This window comes from Panthera onca, chromosome B1, assembly GCF_046562875.1.
Source record: "Panthera onca isolate mPanOnc1 chromosome B1, mPanOnc1 haplotype 2, whole genome shotgun sequence".
Lineage (NCBI taxonomy): Eukaryota > Metazoa > Chordata > Mammalia > Carnivora > Felidae > Panthera > Panthera onca.
The window spans coordinates 112,473,377-112,486,056 of NC_138342.1; positions in this window are offsets into that span (position 1 = coordinate 112,473,377).

Genomic DNA, 12,680 nt, shown 5'->3' on the forward strand with positions numbered 1-12,680 from the left:
CTTGTGTCATACAAAAAGCCCTGATTATTTTTTAATCCAAATTTGCCATTTTTGTTTTTATATTATATTTTTTGTTCTATTTACAAAATGTATGCCTACCCCAATTCATGGTAATTACCTATATTTTCTATTAGCATAACATATTCTGTTTAATTTTCATATGCACGTCTAGAATTCATTGCAAGTTTGTTGTTTTTTAATGTTTATTTATTTGCTTTGGGAGAAAGACTGACAGAGAGAGAGAGGGACAGAAGGACAGCAGCAAAGGGACAGAGAGAGGGAGAAAGAGAATCCCAAGCAGGCTCCACACTGTCTGTGCAGAGCCTGATGTGGGGCTACGTATAACAAATCGTGACATCATGACCTGAACCAAAATCAAGAGTTGGACACTCAACTTATAGTGGTTGTGATATTGCTTTCATTTAACCAATTCATTTATTAAACAGACACACATTTCTCCACTGCACATCAGGGGCAACCTTGTGTTACATAGATGACTGAATTTGAATAGGTCTGCTTCTGGTTTTCCATTCTGTTCTAATGATCTACTTCTATTTTCTTGAGATGACTTTACAGTGCCTTAATTACAGTATCTTTATAACAACTGTCGAAATATCTGAGAGTGTACATACTCCAGGTGTACTCTTCAAGATTCCCTTGTCACTTGGCCCTTTGTGTTTCCATAAAATTTTACCGTCACCTTATCAATTTTAACCTTAGCATGTTTTTTCTAAGTTTTGGATTTGCAATGAATCTAGAGATAATTTGAGGAGACAACATTTTTTTTTTACAATATCAAGTCATCTAACATATGAACATGTATTCCTTCACTTATTTAGATCTATAAATTATCTCAAGAATAATTTTTTGTTGTTGAGTACAGAAATCTGCCACAGCTCTTGTTAGATATATTGATAATTATTTTATATATTTTAGTTTTAATACAAATCATGTTTTTAATTTTTACTTCAATTTGTTGCTAGTATATAGAAATATATTTCTATATTAATCTTGTATCAACCTTTCAAAATCATTTCTTAATATTAATTTATATTCTTTAGATATTTTGTATCTTTTTCATACAAAATCATAATCCATGAAAATAATAATGATTTTTTTATTTGAATATAAATGTACTTTACTTAATATGCTTATCCTAATCACCTTCTAAAATGTATGTACAATGATATTTATTAAATTAAAGATATTTCTTAAATTTTTTTAAACATTTATTTATTTTTGAGACAAAGAGAGAGAGAGCATGAACAGGGGAGAGTGAGAGAGAGAGGGAAACAGAATCTGAAACAGGCTCCAGGCCCTGAGCTGTCAGCACAGGTGGTGTCAAATTTTTTGATTGTTTAATTCCTTTTTTCTACTTGTATGTGTTTATCTCTAATTTCTTTTCATTTTACTCTCTTCAGATTTAATTATTCATTATTATAGCAAGTTATTGAGATAGACAATTAGGTCATTATTTTGGAAATACAATGTAAAGTTTATCCTGAGCATGCCTTTGATTGCATCTTCCTTTTTTTTTTTATTTAAAAAAAATGTAATGTTTTACTTATTTTTGAGACAGAGAGAGACAGAGCATGAGCAGGGGAGGGGCAGAGAGAGAGAGGGAGACACAGAATCCAAAGCAGGCTCCAGGCTCTGAGCTGTCAGCACAGAGCCCGACAAGGACTCGAACTCACAAACCACGAGGTCATGACCTGAGCCGAAGTCTGACGCTTAACCAACTGAGCACCCAGGCGCCCCACATCTTCCCATTTTTCTATGTTGTATTTTCTTTGTCATCAATCCCTGTCATGATTCCTTCTCTTGACATAGATTATTTCAGTCAATATGACATAATTTTCAAATATTTATGGGCTCTTCTATTTATTTTGACTGATTTCTATTTTAATTCCACTGTGGTCAGACAAGATATTCTGAAGGATTTCAACATGTTTTTAAAATTTATTGAGATATGTCTTTCATCTCATGATTTAGTCTGTTTTGGAATCTGTTGTATATGCACTTGGAAAAGTGGATTCAGAATATTTTGGATATAGAGCTAGACTTATGCCCAGTAGGTCTAATTGATAAAATGTTATTCAAATTTTCTATACCCCATTGCTATTAGGAGAATACACATATAAATTTTTTTTGTAACTTTTATTTATTTTTGAGACAGAAAGAGACAGAGCATGAGTGGGGGAGGGTTAGAGAGAGGGAGACACAGAATCCGAAACAGGCTCCAGGCTCCAAGCTGTCAGCACAGAGCCCCACGCGGGGCTAGAACTCACAGACCGCGAGATCATGACCTAAGCTGAAGTCGGCTGCTCAACCGACTGAGCCACCCAGGTGCCCAGGGAGAATACACATTTAGAATTGTATTACTCCTTGATGAACTGGTCTCTTAACATGAAATTTATTACCTAGTAATTCATTTTGCCTTATATTTACTTTATACAATGTAAATACACCAGCTTTCTTTGGCTAGGTGTTTTTCCATCCTTTTCAAACTCTTTTGTGTTCCTAAGGCATGTCTTTGTAAGCTTCATATTGCAGAGTGTTTTCCTTTTTATTTCCAGTTTGACAGGCTTAGTCTTTTATATGGAGTATCAAATCCATTGACATGTAATGCAATTATTGTATATTTAATTTTGTATATGTAATCTTTCTTTTTAATACCTATTAATATTTTCTTTACCCTCTATTTTTTTATCAATTACATTTTATTCCACATTTGTTCGTTTCATTAGTTGCTAGGTGTACATTTATTTACTATTACTTTAATAAATACTCAAAGGATTGGGGCGCCTGGGTGGCGCAGTCGGTTAAGCGTCCGACTTCAGCTCAGGTCACGATCTCGCGGTCCGTGAGTTCGAGCCCCTCGTAGGGCTCTGGGCTGATGGCTCAGAGCCGGGAGCCTGCTTCCGATTCTGTGTCTCCCTCTCTCTCTGCCCCTCCCCCGTTCATGCTCTGTCTCTCTCTGTCTCAAAAATAAATAAACGTTAAAAAAAAATTAAAAAGAAAATAAATACTCAAAGGATTAAAATACGCATTCTTGAGTCTAACACAATTATCAATTTTACATTTTCCCTATTAATACCAGAATATTAGAACATATTAACTTCACCGCATACCATTCTTACTTTTTGTGTTATAACTCATATCTTTTATTCTTGATTTTTATACTACTCATCTTGTAGTTAATAATCACATACATTTATCACATATTTATTTTATCCTTTGTTCCGAACACTTTTAAAATTTCTGTATCTCCATGTGGGAATCTTTTCTGGCAGTTTGACAAGGCCAGAACAAATAATTTCTGTATATCCTTCATCTGTGTTCCTCACAGGAAAGCATATTACCATATTTTATTTTTCTTTCTATCTCTCTCCTTATTTCCCTGAGCAATTTTAAAGGAAGTTGTAGACCTGAAAGTCTCTCACCACTAAATATTTCAATATGTTTCTCGTTTAAAAAGGGTGAGGGGGCATATTTTTTCTTGTATAACCAAGATGTCAGCAATTGTCCTAATGTTGTTTGAAGCTAAAAAAAAAAATTGGAGCACGCCTCTTTTTAAAATTTTATTTATTTATTTACTTTGAGAGAGAGAAATAGAGAGAGAGCTTGGGAGGGACAGAGAGAGACGGGGAGAGAGAGAATCCTAACCAGGCTCAACAAAGCACTGAATGTGTGGAGCCCCTCGCGGGCCTCAATCACATAAACTGTGAGATCATGACCTGAGATGAAATCAAGAGTCGGACACTCAACCTACTGAGCACCCAGGCGCCCCATAGATCATGCCTTTTTAATTCCTTTTAACCTGGAGCAGTTTTCCGGTCCATTTTTTACAATATTTATCTCCTTCTAGACTAAAGACCAATTATACTGACAGTGTCGCTTCTATCCAAGAATTGGAAATAACAGAGTATGACCAGTGGAATAAATAAAGAGCTGTACAATAAAGCACTGACATAAAATACAAGCTTTTATGAATAAAAAACTGAATGAAAAACAAGTTACAGCTACATTCGTTCCTGAAAACATGATATTTTGAGACAATGTTAAAGCATGGAAGCAAAAGGCAAAAGCATACATTCTGACTTATTCCCATGTTTGTGTTTTTTTTTAATAGAAAAATTACACTTTCTGGGTTTGTATATAGGCAGAAAACTAAGTAATGAAATGAAATGGTTATAATGAAAGCCAGAAGAAAGGTAAGCACAATGAGAATAGGAGAAGATTGTGACACAAGGAACATCTCTTTACTACCAAAATTCCATTTCTTTTCCTGAATAATGATGATATGGATGATCACTGTATAAATATTTGTTAAGTGGCATATATTTGTTGTGGGCATATTTGTTATTGTGCATTATATTTCATAATAAAAACTAAATGTTTAAAAATGTCACTTTAATTTTCAAACTTCTATGAAATACTGAAAGTGTGAAAACATATGTCATTATTTGAGAGTAACAGGAAATTTGTCTTAAGATACAGTGCCAGAAGAGAGAAAGTAACTCCATATTTTGTATACAATTAAAGTACCCTACCTTAGTATTTCTATTTCTAAAGCAAAGTAATAATAACAATTTTTATGCCCTTAATAAAAATATAAAAATAAATGATAATTAGTACTATCCGTAGTATGGTATGTTAAATATTAATAACCATGCTGATCTTTACCACATGTGCTTCTCTTTTTCTTTATTTCTCTGTATACCCTCAGTTTCCCTCAAGTAAAACTAAGGACTTGAAAACTACGGAGAATGGAATGATCAAAGAATAACACATGACACAGTTCCAGTTAAAAAATTACTCTATGGAGGAAAAATGCTAATTGTCCTTGTAATAGAAGTAAAATACAACAGAAGTTCTCTGATTTTATACCCTTAGTTATGGTTTTCAACAAATCCCAATCAATCTCTAATTATTATTCGGGTCAGTGAAGTAATCCAAGCCATTGAACTAGTTAATTTTAATCCCTTATATAGCTTAACGCTTTCTATGGAAAGATACTTGTCATGTCCTGAACTAGACCACATGTGTGTAAAATTGCTTTAGTAAGTGTATCACAAGAAAGACTATATAACTACAATTTTGAAACCATTAAATACATTTAACATAGGTAAAGATATTATTTCTAAATATCTGATAATTAATAAAGATCAAACATGTAAAGTTATTTCTGTTTTGTAGTACTCGATTGACATCAGGGAACAGATATTTTGTAATAAAATATTGTTAGATAAATTAGATACCAAAATAATTAGTTAGAAAAAATATAGCATTTACTGAATTTCCCTACATCTTATTTGCTAGATCTAACTTACACTCTGATCTATCTACGTGGAAACTTCCATTGAAATTAGGAATAGTTACAGATGAGTGTGTAATGGGAGAATTTAGCCTCTGATCTCTTCACACACTGTACTTAAAATGAAGCTCATTGACTAATTAGAGTACAAAAATTGAAAACAGCCCCTGACCCCTTTTGATTGAACTTATAGTTGTTTTCCTTCCTAAGGCTGCTTCATCGATGTGAGTTACAATCTCATACAGAACATCATTAAATCCTTCATAGTAGACAAAAACATGAGTAGGAAAAATGCCACTAAAAGATGCTGTACAGAGTGTAGTTTTATTATCCGTTGTTTTCGCAATCAGGACTTTTTAAAAAACATTATTTTCTTGGTCTTATTTTACTTTGTATGCAAAAACAATAATGCATTTTCCAGTTCAGCCTACCTCTTGATGACACTACAAACAATCATGAATCAACAGCTCTGTTGAAAGAGATACACATTACATCAGCATCGTTATATCATTATCTTTACATTCATAAGTTGACTGATGGGAGTGCAGTATTTCCATTTTATTACACAGCCTAGAGAGTCAGATTCTTAGGAACTGAACATAAGTCTCTGAATTCCTGTTGTCTCTCCATTTAGGTAGGTAAGGGGATGGGGGAGGGTCTTAACATCCTCAACTCTAAAAGGAATGTGTAGTCTGAATTATTTTGTGGCTTACTTAGACTACCTTCTACTGTATATCAAAAATCAATACAAGAAAGTTTGATGACCTCAGTGATGTTCAGAGATTACAAATAGAAGTCATATTTCTCATTACTAAAGCAAACAAATTACTTTTATTTTAAACCCATTTTGGATCAAACGTGGGTGTATTTTATTCGCTGCCAAGAATACATATCAATCATGCCTGAAGTTCTTAATGAATATCAAAAGTCTTGGTAGAAATCTAGCCCTTCTTGAACCATTTTACCTGTTTTATTACTGGAGGTCTAAATGAAAATAACTGAAAGGATAGAAATTTGATTTAAATAGTTATTTCTTCATCTAGTCTTATTATACCTAACTAGAATAGGTAATCATTGTTATATCAACTGACAGAATTTATTTTAATATAGATGAATACAAGATTTAATTATTTAATTATTTAATTATTTATTTTATTTTATTTTATTTTATTTTAGAGAGAGAGAGCATGCAAGTGGCAGAGAGAGGTAGAGGAAGAGGAACAGAATCCCAAGCTGGCTCTATGCTCAACACAAAGCCTGATGTAGGACTCTATCCCATGACCTTGGGATCATGACCCAAGCTGAAATCAAGAGTCGGACACTCAATTGAATGAGCCACCCGGATGCCCCAATACAAGATTTTTTTGACTTTAAGTATCTACTAAAGTAGGTAAGTACTAAGTATACTACTAAGTACTAAGTACTATCTAAGTACTATGATACTAGTAAGTGTCCACTAAACTGTTCATTACATGGGGGAAAATGTCACATAAATCTTCGTTAGTTAATCTTCCAGATTAGAAACGAAATTGATAAATTTCCAATGATAGTGATACAATATAAAGATATGAAAAAGACATGTGTCTCACATCCTAAGCATTTCTAGATTATTGTTATATTCAGGTATCAAATAAGGTCACTTTTTATTGTAAGTATTCAAGGATAAAAATATTTTATTTTCTTAATATTATAACATCAATCTGGAACGTCTTGCCAAAATTAAACGCCCCTTTTCTGAACTTAAAAGTTGACTTTTAAGAGATCATTTGTTTTTTCTCTATATTATAATAACATAACATGAACAGACAAATGATGTGTATTTAATTTGTATAAAAATGGAAAGCAGAATGGTAATTTAAACAAAGTAAAAAAAACAAGTCAGAGCACTTGAAGTCAGTGATCCTACTCTTAAGAGTTATGTGGAATAAATGATTTAAAAGACAAACAAAAGAATCTGTTGAAAAATATATCTAAAATAACAAAAGGGGGTATCAGACTAAGTATCCATAGTACAAATAAAATATGATACACCAGTTTATTGAAATATTATGCAACCTTTTTAAGTTACAATTTAGATGCAATTTTAAACATAAACAAAGTCAATTATATTCTATGTGTATATATATTTGATATAGTTGAAAACAGAAAACTGCTTAAATTAACTCCAATTACAGAGGGTTTGGGGGAATGGTTATTGCAAACGTCCTCACGGAATCCAGAACAACTCAGTAGTCAAGTCTGAGGCATAGAAACAACCGAGAAAGCTCTAGAGCAAATGAAAGTCAGAGTGCAGAGATTATTTTTTGTCACTCTGATACTCCATAAGTTACTCTACATATTGATTCTTTATGTCATGTTACCACATGAAATAACCTATTTGAGTTCTAATTTAAAATTCAGTGGAGAGGAGTAACTGGGTGTCTCAGTTAACTCTTGATTTCAGTTAGGTCATGATCTGAGTTCACAAGATGGAACCCCATGACAGCCCAGAGGCTGCTTGGGAATTCTTGATCCCCCTGTCTCTGCCTCTCCCTGCTTGTTGTAAACAAACAAACAAACAAACATTTAAAAAAATTCAATAGGAAAAATTATTTTGCCTGTCCCTCATATCAAGGAAATGGACATTCTAACCAGTGTGGCTAAAGGGTTAGGGACAGAGTCATGAGGTTACTGCGCAGTCTTCAGGAACTTTGGGTTGAAGAGGATCTCTGAAAAAGGCACATGGCAAGGAAAACCAGGATGTATTCTAATCCAGAATTTTATAAAATACCTAGAAGGGGAAATTATAAAGACAGGTTGGAGGCTGGGTGATGAGTATGATTTTAACATAAAAATTTCTGCTAATATTATACCACTCTTTAAAATTATTTTACTATTATTCTTTACTCTTTTGATACCCTCTGGCACCTTTTTCATTGACCATATTTTAACTAATGAATGTTCTCCCTCCGTCTGAAAAACTTTGCTAATTCTTTCTGTGTGTTAATAGCTCTCATTCATTCAGTAGCCTTAGGTGCTTGGTATAAATGCACACATTAAATATTAGGAGATTTTATTAATAAGATAAGGTCCTTAATACTGTAGAAGCCAAGAAATTTTCTAGTACATAATTTAAGTATTAGTCTAACTTCACTCAAAGTTTTGTTTTCCTGAAACTTCTTAATAGTTATCTCTTAGTTCTGTGGCAACTAACCCAGAGAGAGTAACTGAAAAGCTATTAATATTCCTTAGGCCCCCAAACCAATGGTAAGAGAAAGCTATCCAGAACCCAGATAAGGAGACGCATAAAAATATAAGTCTCTTCAGAGAAGCAGTGCCAGCGAGATTCTGGGAATTTACAGAGAGATGAGCTGAATTGAATGGACTCTGAATGGAGTTGTCAGTCTCTCAAGTTTCCTGCTAAGCATCCCCATTCTCCAAAAGCAACGGAAAGCTTAACAATGAGGAAGCCTATAAATGCAATCATGGATTTCTTGGGCTCTTTGAAATTAGTCAATGTAATTTGTAGTTTTCCATACTATTATTAGGTGTTCTGACAGCAAGTCTATTCTATTTAAAGAATCCTTTCATAACATGTATATTGTATTTCACATGCAAAAACAGATCATCACCTATTTCTGTTTGAAACTGTGTTTTTCCCAATTCAGTGGCACAGGCTTCATCTTAGCATTGCTTGATGCTTGTTGCTTACTTGTAACTTTATTTTCTGAGGGTGCGAAATCTGGTTTTCCCGGTCTGTATTTACTTATCAATTATATATGTGTTAAAAGGTAAACTGAGGTATATTAAAATTTGAAGAGTTTATTTGAGCAAAATTTCAATTCCATTGGGCAGTGCCAAAGTGGAAGTGGTTAGGGGCTCCACGAACAGCAGCTCAGAGAGGTTTTGTAGAGAAAACATCGAAGCAAAGTAAGAATATTTTTGATCAGCTGCAGCTGTAAGCTGTAGTTGACTATTTATGGTTTTCCTGAGATTCCAGTTTGGTACCCTTGAGGCATTTACAGTCTTCAATTTTTGTTTGTGTATATATTCTGCCTCAGAGTAGAAACACCTGAGTCAATCAACATCCTTGTTTAATTAATTCATATCATATAAAGCAGTTTTAAAATTGCTAAATATAGGGAAGTCTGGGTGGCTCAGTTAGTTAAGCATCTGACGCTTGGTTTTGCCTCAGGTCATGCTCTTAGGGTTGGTGAGATCTAGCCCCACATAAGGCTCTGCACTGACAGCATGGAGCTTGCTTAGGATTCTCTCTCTCTCCTCTCTCTTTGCCCCCTCCCTGCACTTTCCCTCTCTTTCTCTCTCTCTCTCTTAAAGTAAATAAGGAAACTTTAAAAAATAAAATTTCTAAACCTTACTTCTGTGAGAAACACATATAGCAATTTGAATCTAGTTTACTTATAATTCTACGCATTTCCCTCTAACCACTCCTGTAGCTGCATCTCAGAAATATTTATATGTTGAATTTAAGTTTTATTTCGATCAATGTATTTATTAATTTCCCTTGAAACTTACTTTTGACCCACAATTTTTTTTTTTTTTTTTTTTTTTTTTTTTTATTTATTTTTGGGACAGAGAGAGACAGAGCATGAACGGGGGAGGGGCAGAGAGAGAGGGAGACACAGAATCGGAAACAGGCTCCAGGCTCCGAGCCATCAGCCCAGAGCCTGACGCGGGGCTCGAACTCACGGACCGCGAGATCGTGACCTGGCTGAAGTCGGACGCTTAACCGACTGCGCCACCCAGGCGCCCCTTGACCCACAATTTTTTTATTTGTGTTCAATTTTCAAAAATTTGGAGCACTTCAGATATCTTTTTTTGTTATTGAGTTCTAGCTTAATTCCTTTATGATCTGAATGTATCTTTAAATAATATTGTACTGCTTCATACCTCTCCTACAAAGAGCTAATGTTCTTCTTCTGAGACCCGTGCCATGAAGGACATTTTCTTAGAAGTTCCCAATATTTTCTGTAAGCCCCGAAAAATGTTCATGAATCTAAAGCCTAGAAGAGACTGTGGATACTCCCTATATTTGCAACCCCCAGAAGCTTCACTTTCTTTTGCCATTGCACATTCAGATGGCTTCACCAATTTATATTTACTTAGCTGAATTTTTCTAAATGCTTCTTGCCAACAGCCCAGATGAACCAGAGCTTTGGTCTCCCTGACTCTCCTTATGTTGCATAAAGGTGGGTTAGCCTATGATCATAATGAAATACTACTGAGTCCAAAAAAAAAAGTGCAGTTTTTTTCAGCTGAATTTTTTGGTTGGTTTATTTGATTCAGTTTGAGAATGAAACCTTTTTCAATTCACCACATTCTGAGTAGAAGCTGGAAGTCTGGAAGTTCATGCATATCCTTTTTTATAAATTCCTGTCCTGTTTGCCTCCAAATTCCCTTAAATATCTTTCAAGAAAGACTCCCCACAGTATGGTGATTGAAAAAAAAAATAGGTGCTTGTTAAATGTAGAACGTAAAATTTATTTGGATAAGAGAAAGGATAAGAGAACACTAGGTTTAGAATTTATATCAGATAATGTTATCTGATAGTAAGGTTAGTAGAGAAACTGGAGAAGCTTAGAAAAAATAAGGAGACAAGTAACTAAGTGGCATGAGCTAAATTAAATGTGAATTAAAATGTGTGGTGTCGATTCAGACTACAATTAGGGATTCAGCGAATAAGGAAGGGATCAAGTTAAACGAAAGAAGTGGTAGGTGAAACAAGCTGATATCAGCATATATTAATTTGGGGTCGATTCAATCGTTACAGAATATTTCATTAAATATTAGTACTCGGGGAAAAGTCATGTTCACAACTTTGAAGCTAAACGTGAAAGGTAATGGATCACTAAATGTATAAAGTTATCTATCATTTTATAGGTTTTCGTTATTATGTTTGATTCATAGAGTAACTTTGATTAACATTATTATTGTTATTTCACAAAGAACTGAGGTACAGTTAGGTAACTGACCTGAAGTAATATAGCTCCAGCTTTTGTGCCCCACACTAGTTGACTGTCAAGGTCTCTTTTGGGCATATAGTTAATGTGCTTTAGTTGATTTGGATTAATTAAACTAACTAGTGTGATAAATCCGTATCGAGGGTGTTGCCAATACGTGTTGCAAGTCACAAGAGACTCTGGACAAACAATGACTTACTGGTGTTATTTAAGATGTTGCACTCAAGTCTTCTGCTGCAAGAACTGATAAAAAGGCCTAAATAAAATATAGTTGCTAAGAAAAATAACTTCACTAAACAAAGCTGCCAAGTTTGTCCATCTAAGACTATTTAGAAAGATTATACTAGTAAAGGCTCCATAATATTTTGTGCCGTATGACCATGTCTAAGGGTTTTTGTCGTATAATTGACCTGCTGTCCTCTAAAAGTCTACATTCCACATAATGACATGTACTAACATATTGACATACATATATTGCAAAAGATTACAGTAAGTTTAGTTAACATCCATCTCCTCGAATAGTTTCCAATGTTTCTTCCTTGTAATAAGAGGTTTAGCCACTCTCACATATACTCTACAGGACTGTTAATACCAAATCTTAAAATAAGAATGAAAAGGGGGTAACAAACTGTTAAAACTTTATGCGTGCAATCTAATGGAGACGTATCCATGAAAAGATGATATTGGGGATTAGAAATTGTAGTCGTTATTGCAGAGATTAGTTAATGACTATAAGGATCAATTTTTGGCTTTATATGAAGATCTTAACCTAGCTATGTTACTCTGAGTCATTAAGTTCAACCAATACTTTTCCTGTCTCAGAATAATTGTGCCTCTGGAATCATGACGCTGCCACAAAGTGAAAATCAATATTTACCACTATGACTTGTGGCTTATAATAGCAAAGATTATTATAAGTTGCAGCTTATTAATAATATAAGACTTTTCATATCAAGAATATTAAGCGAATAATACGCTAAAATTCAGAACGTACCTCACAGCGAAGAAAACCAAGATCAGAGATTGTTAGATCAAGCTATATGACAGTGGCCTGAAGCAGAGAAGCCTTACTAGAGAATGTCTGTGTCTGAGGCAGGAGGAGAAAATTCAGGTGGATGAGTAGTATGAAGGAAAGAATATCATCATCAAGTTATTCTCTGTTGCATAGAACAGTTGGTTGAATTATAATGTTAGAGGCAAAGGGAGAGAAAGATAGAAATACTTTGGCTACAATTTGCAAGACAACAATTGAGTAGGTATACAGATACAGGTCTTTCCATAAATATGGAATAAATGTGGCCACAAAGATATTGTTAGTGGATGAGTATAGTTTTGCAGCCTAAACTGTACTAAGCTTGGGTTATAGCAGAACAGATACAAGCAAATCATAATAGTCGTAACAA